Raw genomic sequence first — 16554 nt, 5'->3', positions numbered from 1 at the left:
AGAGCAGGATCCTTCCAGATGCATATAAACACACACACCACCCTTTAAAAACACAAATGGTAGTTTATTTGACACACTGTTCTGTGCTTTGCTTTTTTCATGTAATATAGCGTGGAAGTACATAATCAGTAAGTATTGTAGTTCTGCCTCCTTTTTAATCCATTCTATGGATACGCCATAATTTATTTAGCCTACCTTATGTTGCTTGCTCTGCTCTGGGTTGTCAAAGCCTCCTGAGTATGCAGAGGCACACACAATATGTAAATTTAGGTGCGTACATGTGTGTGTGGATTAGGGGAGTAACACTGGCTTAGATGACAAAGACTGGCAGCTGAGATACTGTTTGCCCCCTGTTCTTCCTGATCCTACAACCAACTGCTTGCCCCTTGGCACTCTGTGGCATCAGATGTGGTGTGAAGATATTCCATCTGTCCTTTGAGCTGGTCCAGTGCTGCTGGAGGGCTCTGCTTGCTGCCTCAGTCTGCAGTGGCAGCTGTGCTTTCTTATAAGCTCACCTGCATATATTCTGTGGTGTCAGATTTTGAATGTTTCTCAGTTTAATCAAAGATGGGCATTTCTGTTTCAATTTTTTGTTATTTTTAGTTATCTATGAAAAGATCAGAACAGAAATATCTTTAATATTAAAACTAGACATTTCCAGAATTCTGAAATTATTTTGCATCTTTGAAGGATCTTAAATTTTGAATATTCATCTTATCTGTTTATATTTTCTTATAGACTACCATTCATCATAATCTTACTGTTTTTTGACTTAATTCAAAAAATTTCTGAGCAATTGAATTATACAAATTAACATATAGGATAGAGATTTCCACTACATACTTCCCAGCAAAAGACACAGTGTTTTTTTTTTTCTATGAGGAGATTAAAAAAAGAGGTTGGTTTTCTGTACATATTTAATGTATTTCATTGATTATCCCTTTTTTCCCATTCTTTGGATGTAAGAGACCTGTTATTTGGCTTAAAAGTGTCTTACATAAGACTTAATTTCTTTAAATTAGGATTTCTTAGGGAAGGGCCAGGTTAGACCCAGCCTTTTCTTTTCTCTTTTATTTATTTATTTATTTATTTATTTATTTATTTATTTATTTATTTATTTTATTGTTTTAGAGAGAGGATTTCTCCATCTTAGTCAGGCTGCTCTCAAACTTCTGACCCCAGGTGATCTGCCCACCTTGGCCTCCCAAAGTGCTGGGATTAGGTGTGAGCCACTGCGCTTGGCGAGACCCAGCCTTTTCTGAGTTACTTCTCATACATTGAAATTCTTAAAATGGAAGTTTATGTCCTAGTTGCCATTGTCTTATGGGTGCCTTTGAGAGCAAGTCAGAGAGTGTTGGTTTCTCTGTCTGGCTGATACCTATTAGTCATTTGATTTAGTCTGGATTGGGACTTTTCTGTTGAGGGCCAGAGAGTAAATATTTTTGGCTTTGTGGCTTATATATCTCTTGCAGCTACTTAGCTCTGCAGTTGTAGTGCACAGGCAGCCATAGACAATATGTAAATGAATTACGTGGCTATATTCTAATAAAGTTTTAGTTACAGAAACAGGTGATGGACTGGATTTGGCCCGTAGGCCAGTTGCCAATCCCTAGTGTAGGTGGTCTGTTTTGGTAGTTTCTTTGAGAAATGATGTGTTCTGATGCTTATAGATGCCAGCTTTGGGTTTGAAATGGAAACGTTTGAGTTTCTAAACATGGCTTTCCTAAAATTATGGGAGTTCTCACCCACCTCGACTCCTTCAAGCATAATAAGCCACTGAAGAAGACAAAGAAGCGATTAAAACACAGGTTCTGGACAGAAGTTTACCCGGCAGGAAGAGAAATAATTGTTGGATACTAACAATATAATTCTTTTAAAATAGACTGAAGAGACCAGGTGCAGTGGCTCACGCCTGTAATCCCAGCACTTTGGGAGGCAGAGGCGGGCAGATCACTTGAGGCCAGGAGTTTTGAGCTCAGGGCAACGTGGCCAAACCCTGTCTCTAATAAAAATGCAAAAATTAGCCAGGTGTGGTGGTGTGCACCTGTAATCCCAGCTGCTTGCGAGGCTGAGACATGAGAGTTGCTTGAATCTGGGAGGCCGAGGGTGCAGTGAGCTGAGATCGTGCCACTGCACTCCAGCCCAGTTAACAGAGTGAGACTCCAGCTCAACAAAAAAAGAAAGACTGAAAAGACATTAGTAAGCTTCTCTATATAGGATTCACCTCCTGAATTTCCTTTGTGTGTGTGTGTTCACAGTCTCTGGAAGAGTTCCCTCAAGAGACTACTTATTCTGGGCCTCTTGGTGCATCTCATTTGTCTCTGTACCTGCTGCACCAGGCAGTGTCTGGCTGTTTTGGGGTCAGGACTTAATAGAGGATATCAGGAGTTTTTTGCAGTTACAGGACCAGGTTTTTGCAGTTACAGCCCCTTCCTTTCCATAATGCTCTGGTTGATCGGCCACAGAACCGTTTCTGTGCTCACTTCCCTCTCGTCACCATTCTTAGACACCTCTGCTCAGCTGCAGAGCAGTCTGCCTCTGTGGGGTTCTAATAAGTCCTGAAAGAAGCCAGCAAGGCTCTGGAAGCCTCAGGACAGTGGTTTGCTGGAAGTCTCCCTTCTTACGATTGCTTCTTCTTTAGAGCTTTTATTTTGTGGCAGTATTGGTAAGAATTTATTTTTAAATTTTCCCTTAATGTTTAGGGTGCCAAGCTGTTCTATTTTTCTGGAGTGGCACATGGAGAATATCAAAACCAGGAAATCCACAATCTGCACCATTCTATTACAGTTATGAAGTTAGGCCTCTCACATGCCAAACTTCTCACCCTTATATCTTGGCAGACAGGTAAACAGTGATTGTAAACTTTTTCTTCCTGGGCCTTTAAAAAGGCTAGAAAAAGAAAAGAACAGTGATAGGATTTATTTTGTGCCTATTTGAATAGTAGGGGTAGAAGTGCAACTGATGGAAAATGTCTACTTATTGCTCCAAATTGCTGTGCCTTTGGGAGTAAATTAATTATGAGATGTTTAGGAAAATGGGTGGATTTGGAAGCATTTAAGGCTACAGAATATGGCCCCATCCTATGTTCAGCCTCAGTTTTCAGTGATGCTGCCTTGTGCCCGTGTGCTTGAGTTCTTCTTGTGTGCCTTCAGTTTCCTTCCTTTGTGTTCTTCCTCATGTGGGTTTCTCAACCTGGAATACCCTTTTCCACCTGCCAGAATCCACATCATAGTAAAAATCCCAGAGTACAGGCTCACCCTCTTCCAGAAAGGGATTTTCTGAATATGTTCTTCACTCTTCCCTGACCCCAAGTGAATATCTCCCTGTATAGTGTCTTATGGAATGAATGTCACTTTCAGCCTAGAGACACTGTTGTGTGTCTGTCCCTTTTCCTCTGGTGGATGGTGAACACTGCTTCCTTATTTCTGCATTTTCTAGTCTAAATGATGTGCTTAGTGGACAAGAGTGTGATGAGTCACTGACACATGAAAGGAGGGATAGGAAGTTCTGGCATTCATTTCTGCTGTATGACTGAATTTGTTTTTCGGGGATGGAAGATTTGACAAACCCAGAGGATATCCAAACAAACATCAAATGTGACTGGCAGATGTCACTTTATGGTTAAGAGGAGCGCACTTGAAAAGTAAAAGCCAGATTCACATGCCAGGTATTGTCTTGTTAGAACATGCTAGAATTACATATAGGATTCTCGGGATGGCTTCATTTCTCAGGAAATCTGAAAAATGACCAAACAAGGGAAGATGGCCTTGCTGGAGGTTTTAAAAGTAACCCAGCTCTGTGTAGGCCTGCAACTGTGTTATCAAATCCCCTCCTCTCTGACCTCTTGTCTTGTAGCTAGCGTGGCACTGTTCCATTGTGGCACAATGCCCTTCTTTAGTGTCATGGTTTAAGCCCTTGGATTGTGGATCATTTTTACCCCCACAGTGAACAGTAGATACTTACTGACTTGTCAGCTGAAACTGGCTTTTTAAAAGAGTCCTGTCTTCTAGGGGTAGGAGATTTCACTGTGAGTGACATCAGATTCCTCCCAGACCCTTATGTTCTTCCTGAACAACAGAAGAAGTGCTGTTTAAATGAGAAGGAGAAGCTGGTTTATGTGCCTCTTTCTGGAGTTGGGGGTGTGCTGTATGACAAAGACCCTGTTTATGTTGACCTTGGTGGCAGCCATGGTTTTCAGGCATTGGTGAGACAGAAGTCATTGTTCTGAACTCTCATTCTTCTTTCTGAATCTATTTTTTAATCACAAAAGTAATGTACTCAGCTTTTATTTATTGAAGACTTTTCTTTTGTACTTATAATAAAGGCCCAAATGCATATTGTAAATATATAGAATTAAAAAAATACTTTTTTTTCATTGTACCAAGCAGAGTCCTGTCCTCCGTGCCTCCTTGATCCATGGCCCCAGTGCGGGCACTGCTGCCAGTGTGGCACTAGCATAGCCCATTCTCTTTTCTCCAGGCTGGGGTGCAGTGGCATGATCATGGCTCACTGCAGCCTTGACCTACCTAGGCTCACATGATCCTCCCACTTTAGCCTCCCATGTAGGTAGAAGTACAGGTGTGTGCTACCACTCCCAGTTAATTATTATTATTATTTTGTATATATCATAGAGACAGGGTTTTGCCATGTTGCCAAGGCTGATCTCTTTTAAAATATTTTTTAAATTTTACTTTAAGTTCTGGAGTACATGTGCAGAACATGCAGGTTTTTACACAGGTATACATGTGCCATGGTGGTTTGCTGCAGGTATCAACCTGTCATCTAGGTTTTAAGCCCCGCATGCTTTAGGTATTTATCCTGATGCTCTCCCTCCCCTTTCCCCTTACCCCTGACAGGCCTCAGTGTGAGATGTTCCCCTCCCTGTGGCTATGTGTTCTCATTGTGCAACTCCCACTTACAAATGAGAACATGCAGTGTTTGTTTAATGTTCCTGCATTAGTTTGCTGAGAATAATGGTTTCCAGCTTCATCCTTGTCCCTGCAAAAGACATGAACTCATTCTTTTTTACGGCTGCATAGCATTTCATGGTGTATATGTGCTGTATTTTCTGGACCCCTGAGGCTGAGAAGGCAGATTCTCACTCAATTTCCACCTTTACCGCTGCCTTCTCTTCCCTCTGCCGTCTTCTCCCTTTCCTTCTGTTCTTTGGAGAAAATAGGTCTGCAGCAGCCACTGAACTTTGTCTTGCTTTGTGTTCTACTGTTGGTCTCGCTTCCTTTCTTTCTCCTTCCACTTTGCCTGGCTGATTTTTCATATCATCCCCTTGAGAAGGCTTTTTGACGTCCTAAAAATCTCAAAAGTGAATTTCTGCTTATGGTTTAAATGGATGCCATTGTCAGCAGGGGTCAGTGATGACCCACCCATCTCCTACACTACTTCCCTTTGCTCTCTGGTTCCCACATTTGATTTTGTTTTCTCCCACTTCCTCGGTCTGTCGGGTAGTCCTAGCCTGCCCTGATCTCTACCACGTGAATGGAGGGAAAGCTAAGCCATCCTTCCTGGCTTTCCAGTGAGCCAGCAGGTGGCTCTTCAGACCTTCCTGCCTGTGTGGGCATCCAGAAACCTTTTGGGGTGTGTTGCCATAGAGACAATGGAGTATTTATTGTACTACCTTCCTTAGACTTTCTGATGCAACCTGCCCTCTTTCCCGGATTGCTGTGATGCTGCAGGGAGGTTTCTTAAATTAATCTTGTCAAAATAGCCTTCGAATATTTTTGGAGCAGGAATTTCTTTTTAATCTCACAAGACACAGACTGTTCAAGGGAAGAATTAGGAACAAAGACAACGCAGAGGGAGTGGAGAGAACTTGGAGAGCATTTAGAGAAAAGCAGGGAAATCACTGTTGGGTTGGACAATAGGAGCATGGATAAGAGGTGAGAGGAATGGGGATTATTTAACCAGGACAGAGAGGCTGAGAGGTGACCTAGTAATAGGCTTCCAGTTTGTGGAGGGTTTGCACAGGGAGACTGGCTTCCCATTACCACGGAAGAAAAGACACTGAAATAGGGAGGTAGGGGAGCCTGAGGCTGAGGAAGAACTTCTAATCACAGGGTCCGTTAATTATAGCAAGGGAGGTTGGATCACAGCTCTTCACCGAGTAGTCTTCCCAGACAAGAGCAGCACTGGGATGGTGGTAGGGCTTTCTGTGAGTCATCTGGTGCAGAACTTCCTGATCACTTGTTCTCAGATAGTAGCAAGATGGCTGCCTCAGCATCTCCAGGGACACACGGTAAAAATACAATTTTCTGGGCCGTACCCAGACCTTCTAGTTTAGAATTTCCGGGAGGAAAGTCCAGGTATCTGTATTCTTATACCCCTCCCCCCCAGAGAAATGTAGAACTAACTCATGGAGAACCAAGAGACTGGTGATGTGGAGAAAGAGGAAATGCCTCCCCCAGGTCCCTCTGATGTTCCCTGTAGCATCCTGCTAGTGCTGCCCGTGAGCTGCTCTGGAGCCCAGGCCACACCTGCCCTGGTGACTCTGTCCAGAATCACTGCTGGGCCACTTGAAATGGACCCTAGGGCATCAAAGCTGCCCTACAGCTCTGAAGAACCCCTGTGTCTCTCCTTAATCACAAGGGTGCTGGGAAAAATGCTTATTCCATGTTTTTGTTCTAGACTTCACTGGCAGTCACTGAAGTGTTAGGTGGCTGTTCTGTGGAGTTTTCCAATGCCACGGGGTCCCTCAGACACAACTGCTGCCCCAAAGGGGCTAGAATGGAGTGAGCCTGAGAGTCAAGAAATGGTATCTCTCTTGAGCTTGGGCAGGGTATTTTACCTCTCCCCATTGCAGTTTCTTTCTCTGGAAAAGGAGGCACCCAGCCTGGACAATCTCTAAGGTCCTTCCAGCTTTACCTTTCTGTCTCTACTGGCTGTTTGAAGAATTGCAATGCTTGAAGAGCATAAAGTCGTAGATTCAGTGTAATATTTTGTAGTGAAATACTTTAAATTCAGTGTTTTTTTTCTTTATATAACTTACTTTGGGAATGTTGGGAAGGTTGAGGGAAAATACACGAATACACCTAACTCCAGTGAGCTCAGCTTGTGTGTGGGCCTGCTGTTGACCGTGCGTGACCATGCACGAGCTCTCTTGTCCCTTGGTGGCAGCAAACCAAACTACACATGCTGTTCTTTGGCCTCAGAACAGCTTTTTGTATGTTTTAAATGTGTAGCTTGGAATCAATGAATATTGTTCATTCATGGGAATACTAGGAAGGTTGTGGGGCTGGAATCCTTATTTCACACACTTGCTTGTTTCCTGCTGAATTCAAGATGCAGTGTTACATCAAAAAAAAAAAGCTCCAAAGTCAATTATTAATATTGCTTGTAACCTTTTGGGACGAGGCACACCCTGACACTTAAAAAATAACAATGAAATGTTAGTATAAGAAAGATTGCTAGCTGCCTATCCCAACCCTCTATCTTAGTAACTGAACCTAATTCAAGGCACATTGCTACCTACACTGTAATAGTAGATTTTCCAGTCTCCTATATGGCCAGGTAAGTTGTGGACAATGATAGAGATAAATTACTGTAAGCCATCATTTAAGGAAGTCTTTTCTAAAAAAGAAGGAAAATGATTCTTTTTTCCTTTCTCCCTTCCTCCCTTCATTTCTCCTTCCTTCCCTTCTTCCTCCCTCCCTTCTTCCCAGAATGCAGTTGTAATGGCTGGAGTTCCAGCAGCCACTTTAGACCATAACATGGAAATCAAGCACTGAGGATGGCAAAGCAAAAAGCTAAAAGCCTGAGACACGATGACCATGGGGCCGCCATCCCACCCGAGGACTGTCTCCCTTCAGATATCTTTTATGTGAGAAAAAAATAGAGCCACTATTATCTTTTGTTTTCCTTATGCAGCTGTACCAAATTCTAATGAATCCATATAGGTTCATTCTGAGCAGATGGTGCTCAGAGCAAGAAGGAGTTCAGAGTCACTGGAGCAGTGAGCAAGATGCAGCTCGGAGCAAATGGAGCTCTGAGCAAGATGGAGATCTGAGCAAGGTGGGGCTCAGAGCAGATGGAGCTCTGAGCAAGATGGAGCTCTGAGGAAGATAAAACTCAGAGCAGATGGAATTCTGAGCAGATGGAGCTCTGAGCAAGATAAAGCTCAGAGCAGATGAAACTCTGAGCAAGATAAAGCTCAGAGGAGATGGAGCTCTGAGCAAGATAAATCTCAGAGCAGATGGAGCTCTGAGCAGATTAAGATCACACAAGAAGGAGCTCCAAGCAATATGGAGCTTGGAACTGATGTTCTTCTGTGTAAGATGGAGCTAAGAGCTAGATGGAGCTTGGAGTGAAAGGAGCTCAGAGCAAGATGGAGCTCAGAGTGATTGGAGCACTGAGCAAGATGGAGGTCAGAGCAGATGGACCTCTGAGCAAGATGGAGCTCAGAGCAAGATAGAGCTCAGAGCAGATGGAGCTCTGAGCAGATGGAGCTCTGAGCAAGATAAAGGTCAGAGCAGATGGAACACTGAGCAAGATAAATCTCAGAGCAGATGGAGCTCTGAGCAGATTAAGCTCAGACAAGAAGGAGCTCCAAGCAAGATGCACCTTGGAGCTAATGTTCCTGTCTGTAAGATGGAGCTAAGAGCTAGATGGAGCTTGGAGTGGAAGGAGCTCAGAGCAAGATGGAGCTCAGAGTTATTGGAGCACTGAGCAAGATGGAGGTTGGAGCAGATAGACCTCTGAGCAAGATGGAGCTCAGAGCAGATGGAGCTCAGAGCAGATGGAGCTCTGAGCAAGATAGAGCTCAGAGCAGATGGAGCTCTGAGCAGATGGAGCTCTGAGCAAGATCGAGCTCTGAGCAGATGGAGCTCTGAGCAAGATAGAGCTCAGAGCAGATGGAGCTCTGAGCAAGATAGAGTGTGGAGCAGATGAGCTCAGAGCAGATGGAGCTCAGAGCAGATGGAGCTCTGAGCAAGACAGAGCCTAGAGCACATGAGTTCAGAGCAGATGGAGCTCAGAGCAAGATAGAGCTCAGAGCAGATGGAGCTGAGAGCAGAGGGAGGTCTGAGCAAGATAGAGCGTAGGGCAGCTGAACTCAGAGCAGATGGAGCTTTGAGCAAGATAGAGCTCTGAGCAGATGGAGCTCTGAGCAAGATAGAGCTCAGAGCAGATGGAGGTCACAGCAAGAAAGAGCATAGAGCAGATAGAGCTCTGAGCAGATGAGATCAGAGCAGATGGAGCTCTGAGCAGATGAGCTCAGAGCAGATGGAGCTCAGAGCACATGGAGCTCTGAGCAAGATAGAGCATAGAGCACATGGAGCTCTGAGCAAGATAGAGCTCAGAGCAGTTGGAGCTCTGAGCACATAGAGCTCTGAGCAAGATAGAGCATAGAGCAGATGAGCTCAGAGCAGACAGAGATCAGAGCAGATGGAACTCTGAGCAAGATAGAGCTCTGAGCAGATGGAGCTCAGAGCAAGAGAGAGCATAGAGCAGATGACGCTCTGAGCAGATGAGCTAAGAGCAGATAGAGCTCAGAGCAAATGGAGCTCTGAGCAAGATGGAGCTCAGAGCAGATGGAGCTCTGAGCAAGATAAAGCTGAGAGCAGATGAAGTTCTGAGCAAGATAGAGCATAGAGCAGATGGAGCTCTAAGCAGATGAGCTCAGAGCAGATGGAGCTCTGAGCAAGATAGAGCTCAGAGCAGATGAAGCTCTCATTAGATGGAGCTCTGAGCAAGATAGAGCTCAGAGCAGATGGAGCTGAGAGCAGAGGGAGGTCTGAGCAAGATAGAGCGTAGGGCAGCTGAACTCAGAGCAGATGGAGCTCTGAGCAAGATAGAGCCCTGAGCAGATGGAGCTCTGAGTAAGATAGAGCTCTGAGCAGATGGAGCTCTGAGCAAGATAGAGCTCAGAGCAGATGGAGGTCACAGCAAGAAAGAGCATAGAGCAGATAGAGCTCTGAGCAGATGAGATCAGAGCAGATGGAGCTCTGAGCAGATGAGCTCAGAGCAGATGGAGCTCAGAGCACATGGAGCTCTGAGCAAGATAGAGCATAGAGCACATGGAACTCTGAGCAAGATAGAGCTCAGAGCAGTTGGAGCTCTGAGCACATAGAGCTCTGAGCAAGATAGAGCATAGAGCAGATGAGCTCAGAGCAGATGGAGATCAGAGCAGATGGAACTCTGAGCAAGATAGAGCTCTGAGCAGATGGAGCTCAGAGCAAGAGAGAGCATGGAGCAGATGAAGCTCTGAGCAGATGAGCTAAGAGCAGATAGAGCTCAGAGCAAATGGAGCTCTGAGCAAGATGGAGCTCAGAGCAGATGGAGCTCTGAGCAAGATAAAGCTTAGAGCAGATGAAGTTCTGAGCAAGATAGAGCATAGAGCAGATGGAGCTCTAAGCAGATGAGCTCAGAGCAGATGGAGCTCTGAGCAAGATAGAGCTCAGAGCAGATGAAGCTCTCATCAGATGGAGTTCTGAGCAAGACAGAGCTCTGAGCAGATGGAGCTCTGAGCAAGATAGAGCATACAGCAGATGGAGCTCAGAGCAAGATAGAGCATAGAGCAGATGGAGCTCTGAGCAGATGAGCCCAGAACAGATGGAGCTCAGAGCTAATGGAGCTCTGAGGAAGATGGAGCTCAGAACAGATGTAGCTCTGAGCAAGGTAGAGCTCAGAGCAGATGGAGCTCTGAGCAAGATAGAGCATAGAGCTCTAAGGAGATGAGCTCAGAGCAGATGGAGCTCTGAGCAAAGTAGAGCTCAGAGCAGATGAAACTGAGCAGATGGAGCTCTGAGCAAGATAAAGATCAGAGCAGATGAAGTTCTGAGCAAGATAGAGCATAGAGCAGATGGAGATCTAAGCAGATGAGCTCAGAGCAGATGGAGCTCTGAGCAAGATAGAGCTCTGAGCAGATGGAGCTCTGAGCAAGATAGAGCTCTGAGCAGATGGAGCTCAGAGCAAGATAGAGCATAGAGCAGATGGAGCTCTGAGCAGATGAGCCCAGAGCAGATGGAGCTCAGAGCTAATGGAGCTCTGAGCAAGATGGAGCTCAGAGCTAATGGAGCTCTGAGCAAGATGGAGCTCAGAGCTAATGGAGCTCTGAGCAAGATGGAGCTCATAACAGATGGAGCTGTGAGCAAGGTAGAGCTCAGAGCAGATGGAGCTCTCAGCAAGATAGAGCATAGAGCTCTAAGCAGATGAGCTCAGAGCAGATGGAGCTCTGAGCAAAATAGAGCTCAGAGCAGATGAAGCTCTGAGCAGATGGAGCTCTGAGCAAGACAGAGCTCAGAGCAGATGGAGCTCTGAGCGGATGGAGCTCTGAGCAAGATGGAGCTCTGAGTAGATGGAGCTCTCAGCAGATGGAGCTCTGAGCAATATGGAGCTCAGAGCAGATGGAGCTCTGAGCAAGATAAAGCTCAGATCAGATGAAGTTCTGAGCAAGATAGAGCATAGAGCAGATGAGCTCAGAGCAGATGGACCTCAGAGCAGATGGAGCTCTGAGCAAGATAGAGCTCAGAGCAGATGGAGCTCTGAGCAGATGGAGCTCTGAGCAAGACGGAGCTCTGAGTAGATGGAGCTCAGAGCAAATGGAGCTCTGAGCAAGATAAAGCTCAGAGCAGATGAAGTTCTGAGCAAGATAGAGCATAGAGCAGATGAGCTCAGAGCAGATGGACCTCAGAGCAGATGGAGCTCTGAGCAAGATAGAGCTCTGAGCAGATTGAACTCACAGCAGATGGAGCTCTGAGCAAGATAGAGCCTAGAGCAGATGAGCTCAGAGCAGATGGAGCTCAGAGCAGATGGAGCTCTGAGCAAGATAGAGCTCTGAGCAGATGGAGCTCTGAGCAATATAGAGCTCTGAGCAGATGGAACTCAGAGCAGATGGATCTCTGAGCAGATGGAGCTCAAAGTAAGGTGGAGCTCAGAGCAGATGAAGCTCTGAGCAGATGGAGCTGTGAGCAAGATGGAGCTCAGAGCAGATGGAGCTCAGAGCAAGGTGGAGCTCAGAGCAGATGGAGCTCAGAGCAAGACGGATCTCAGAGCAGATGGAGCTCTGAGCAGATGGAGCTCAGAGCAAAGTAAAGCTCAGAGCAGATGGATCTCAGAGCAGATGGAGTTCAGAGCAGATGGAACGCTGAGCAAGATAGAGCTCTGATCAGATGGAGCTCAGAGCAAGATAGAGCGTAGAGCAGATGGAGCTCTTAGCAGATGAGCTCAGAGCCAGTGGAGCTCAGAGCAGATGTAGCTCTGAGCAGATGGAGCTCTGAACAAGATAGAGCTCAGAGCAGATAGAGCTGTGAGAAGATGGAGCTGTGAGCAAGATAGAGCTCAAAGCAGATGGAGTTCTGAGCAAGATAGAGCATAGAGCAGGTGAGCTCAGAGCAGATGGAGCTCTGAGCAGATGGAGCTCTGAGCAAGATAGATCTCTGAGCAGATGGAGCTCAGAGCAGATGGAGCTCTGAGCAAGATAGAGCTTAGAGCAGATGAGCTCTGAGCAAGATAGAGCATAGAGCAGATGAGCTCAGAGCAGATGGATCTCTGAGCAAGATAGAGCTCTGAGCAGATGGAGCTCTGAGCAGATGAAGCTCTGAGCAAGATAGAGTTCAGAGCAGATGGAGCTCTGAGCAGATGGAGCTCTGAGCAGATGGAGCTCTGAGCAAGATAGAGATCAGAGCAGATGGAGCTCTGAGCAAGATCTCAGAGCAGATGGAGCTCTGAGCAAGATGGAGCTCAGAGAAGATGTAACTCAGAGCAAGATAGAGCTCAGAGCAGATGGAGCTTTGAGCAGATGGAGCTCTGAGCAGATGGAGCTCTGAGCAGTTGGAGCTCAGAGCAATGTAGAGCTCAGGGCAGATGAAGCTTTCAGCAGATGGAGCTCTGAGCGAGAGAGCTCAGGGCAGATGGAGCTCTGAGCAAATGGAGTTGTGAGCAAGATGGAGCTCAGAGCAGATGGAGTTCAGAGCAGATGGAACCCTGAGCAAGATAGAGCTCAGAGCAGATGGAGCTCTTAGCAGATGGAGCTCTGAGCAAGACGGACCTTAGAGCAGATGGAGCTCTGAGCAAAATAGAGCTCAGAGCATATCGAGCTCTGATCAGATGGAACTCTCAGCAAGATAGAGCTCAGAGCAGATGGAGCTCTGAGTACATGGAGCTCTGAGCAAGATAGAGCTCAGAGGAGATGGAGCTCTGAGCAAGATAGAGCTCAGAGGAGATGGAGCTCTGAGCAAGATAGAGCTCAGAGGAGATGGAGCTCTGAGCAAGATAGAGCTCTGAGCAGATGGAGCTCTGAGCAAGATGGAGCTCAGAGCAGATGGAGCTCTGAGCAGATGGAGCTCTGAGCAAGATAGAGCTCTGAGTAGAGGGAGCTCTGAGCGGATGGAGCTCTGAGCAAAATAGAGCTCTGAGTAGATGGAGCTCTCAGCAGATGGAGCTCTGAGCAATATGGAGCTCAGAGCAGATCGAGCTCTGAGCAAGATAAAGATTAGAGCAGATGAAGTTCTGAGCAAGATAGAGCATAGAGCAGATGGAGATCTAAGCAGATGAGCTCAGAGCAGATGGAGCTCTGAGCAAGATAGAGCTCTGAGCAGATGGAGGTCTGAGCAAGATAGAGCTCTGAGCAGATGGAGCTCAGAGCAAGATAGAGCATAGAGCAGATGGAGCTCTGAGCAGATGAGCCCAGAGCAGCTGGAGCTCAGAGCTAATGGAGCTCTGAGCAAGGTAGAGCTCTGAGAAGATGGAGCTCTGAGCAAGATAGAGTATCGAGCTCTAAGCAGATGGAGCTCTGAGCAAGATAGAGCATAGAGCTCTAAGCAGATGAGCTCAGACCAGATGGAGCTCTGAGCAAAATAGAGCTCAGAGCAGATGGAGCTCTGAGCAGATGGAGCTCTGAGCAAGATAGAGCTCTGAGTAGATGGAGCTCTGAGCGGATGGAGCTCTGAGCAAAATAGAGCTCTGAGTAGATGGAGCTCTCAGCAGATGGAGCTCTGAGCAATATGGAGCTCAGAGCAGATCGAGCTCTGAGCAAGATAAAGCTTAGAGCAGATGAAGTTCTGAGCAAGATAGAGCATAGAGCAGATGGAGATCTAAGCAGATGAGCTCAGAGCAGATGGAGCTCTGAGCAAGATAGAGCTCTGAGCAGATGGAGGTCTGAGCAAGATAGAGCTCTGAGCAGATGGAGCTCAGAGCAAGATAGAGCATAGAGCAGATGGAGCTCTGAGCAGATGAGCCCAGAGCAACTGGAGCTCAGAGCTAATGGAGCTCTGAGCAAGGTAGAGCTCTGAGTAGATGGAGCTCTGAGCAAGATAGAGTATAGAGCTCTAAGCAGATGAGCTCAGAGCAGATGGAGCTCTGAGCAAGATAGAGCATAGAGCTCTAAGCAGATGAGCTCAGAGCAGATGGAGCTCTGAGCAAAATAGAGCTCAGAGCAGATGGAGCTCTGAGCAAGATAGAGCTGAGAGCAGATGGAGCTCTGAGTGGATGGAGCTCTGAGCAAGATGGAGCTCTGAGTAGATGGAGCTCTCAGCAGATGGAGCTCTGAGCCATATGGAGCTCAGAGCAGATGGAGCTCTGAGCAAGATAAAGCTCAGAGCAGATGAAGTTCTGAGCAAGATAGAGCATAGAGCAGATGGAGCTCTAAGCAGATGAGCTCAGAGCAGATGGAGCTCTGAGTAAGATAGAGCTCACAGCAGATGAAGCTCTGATCAGATGGAGCCCTGAGCAAGATAGAACTCTGAGCAGTTGGAGCTCTGAGCAAGATAGAGCTCTGAGCAGATGGAGCTCAGTGCAAGATAGAGCATAGAGCAGATGGAACTCTGAGCAGATGAGCCCAGAGCAGATGGAGTTCAGAGCTAATGGAGCTCTGAGCAAGATGGAGCTCAGAACAGATGGAGCTCTGAGCAAGATAGAGTATAGAGCTCTAAGCAGATGAGCTCAGAGCAGATGGAGCTCTGAGCAAGATAGAGCTCAGAGCAGATGGAGCTCTGAGTGGATGGAGCTCTGAGCAAGATGGAGCTCTGAGTAGATGGAGCTCTCAGCAGATGGAGCTCTGAGCAATATGGAGCTCAGAGCAGATGGAGCTCTGAGCAAGATAAAGCTCAGAGCAGATGAAGTTCTGAGCAAGATAGAGCATAGAGCAGATGAGCTCAGAGCAGATGGACCTCAGAGCAGATGGAGTTCTGAGCAAGATAGAGCTCTGAGCAGATTGAACTCACAGCAGATGGAGCTCTGAGCAAGATAGAGCCTAGAGCAGATGAGCTCATTGCAGATGGAGCTCAGAGCAGATGGATATCTGAGCAGATGGAGCTCAAAGCAAGGTAGAGCTCAGAGCAGATGAAGCTCTGAGCAGATGGAGCTGTGAGTAAGATGGAGCTCAGAGCAGATGGATCTCTGAGCAGATGGAGCTCAAAGCAAGGTAGAGCTCAGAACAGATGGATCTCAAAGCAGATGGAGCTCAGAGCAGATGGAGCTCAGAGCAGATGGATCTCTGAGCAGATGGAGCTCTGAGCAAGATAGAGCTCTGAGCAAGATGGAGCTCAGAGCAGATGAAGCTCTGAGCAAGATGGAGCTCAGAGCAGTTGGAGCTCTGAGCAGATGGAAGTCTGAGCAAGTTAGAGCTCAGAGCAGATGGAACTCAGAGCAAGATAGAGCTCAGAGCAGATGGAGCTCTGAGCAGTTGGAGTTCAGAGCAATGTAAAGCTCAGGGCAGATGAAGCTCTCAGCAGATGGAGCTCTGAGCAGATGGAGCTGTGAGCGAGATGGAGCTCAGAGCAGATGGAGCTCAGAGCAGATGGATCTCAGAGCAGATGGAACCCTGAGCAAGATAGAGCTCAGCGCAGATGAAGCTCTTAGCAGATGGAGCTCTGAGCAAGATGGACCTTAGAGCAGATGGAGCTCTGAGCAAGATAGAGCTCAGAGCAGATGGAGCTCTTAGCAGATGGAACTCTCAGCAAGATAGAGCTCAGAGCAGATGGAGCTCTGAGCAAGATAGAGCTCAGAGCAGATGGAGCTCTGAGCACATGGAGCTCTGAGCAAGATAGAGCTCAGAGGAGATGGAGCTCTGAGCAAGATGGAGCTCAGAGCAGATGGAGCTCTGAGCAAGATAAAGCTCTGACCAGATGGAGCTCTGAGCAAGATGGAGCTCAGAGCAGATGGAACTCTGAGCAAGATAGAGCTCAGAACAGTTGGAGCTCTGAGCAGATGGAGCTCGGAGCAAGGTAGAGCTCAGAGCAGATGGAGCTGAGAACAGTTGAAGCCCTGAGCATATTAGAGCTCTGAGCAGATGGAGCTGTGAGCAAGATAGAGCTCAGAGCAGATGGAGCTCTGAACAAGTTAAAGCTCAGTGCAGATTGAACTCTGAGCAGATGGAGCTCTCAGCAAGATGGATCTCAGAGCAGATGGAGCTCTGAGCAAGATGGAGTTCAGAGCAGATGGAGCTGTGAGCAGATGGAGCTCTGAGCAAGATAGAGCTCAGAGCAGATCGAGGTCTGAGCAAGATAGAACTCAGAGCAGATGGAGCTCTGAGCAGATGGAGCTCTGAGCAACATGCAGCTCAGAACAGATGGAGCTCTGAGCAGGTTTAGCTTTGAGCAGATTAAG

The 16554-nt window shown here is 46.8% G+C and overlaps 1 long non-coding RNA gene across 10 annotated transcripts in view; it reads left to right on the top strand.

The window, feature by feature from the left end:
• Positions 1–16554, top strand: part of LOC105734325 (uncharacterized) — a 94735-nt gene that overhangs the window by 74354 nt on the left and 3827 nt on the right. For all 10 annotated transcript variants that reach the window (XR_010340084.1, XR_010340083.1, XR_010340086.1 and 7 more), the window contains one exon: positions 7674–7831. This is a non-coding gene — a long non-coding RNA (uncharacterized LOC105734325). The remainder of the gene's footprint in view (positions 1–7673; positions 7832–16554) is intronic.

The sequence above is a fragment of the Aotus nancymaae genome, unplaced genomic scaffold (genome assembly GCF_030222135.1).
Source record: "Aotus nancymaae isolate 86718 unplaced genomic scaffold, 86718_ANA_hifiasm-v0.15.2.pri h1tg000099l, whole genome shotgun sequence".
NCBI classification, from domain to species: domain Eukaryota; kingdom Metazoa; phylum Chordata; class Mammalia; order Primates; family Aotidae; genus Aotus; species Aotus nancymaae.
The sequence above is the reverse complement of the archived record's forward strand: the minus strand, read 5'-3'. Positions and strand labels throughout refer to the sequence as shown.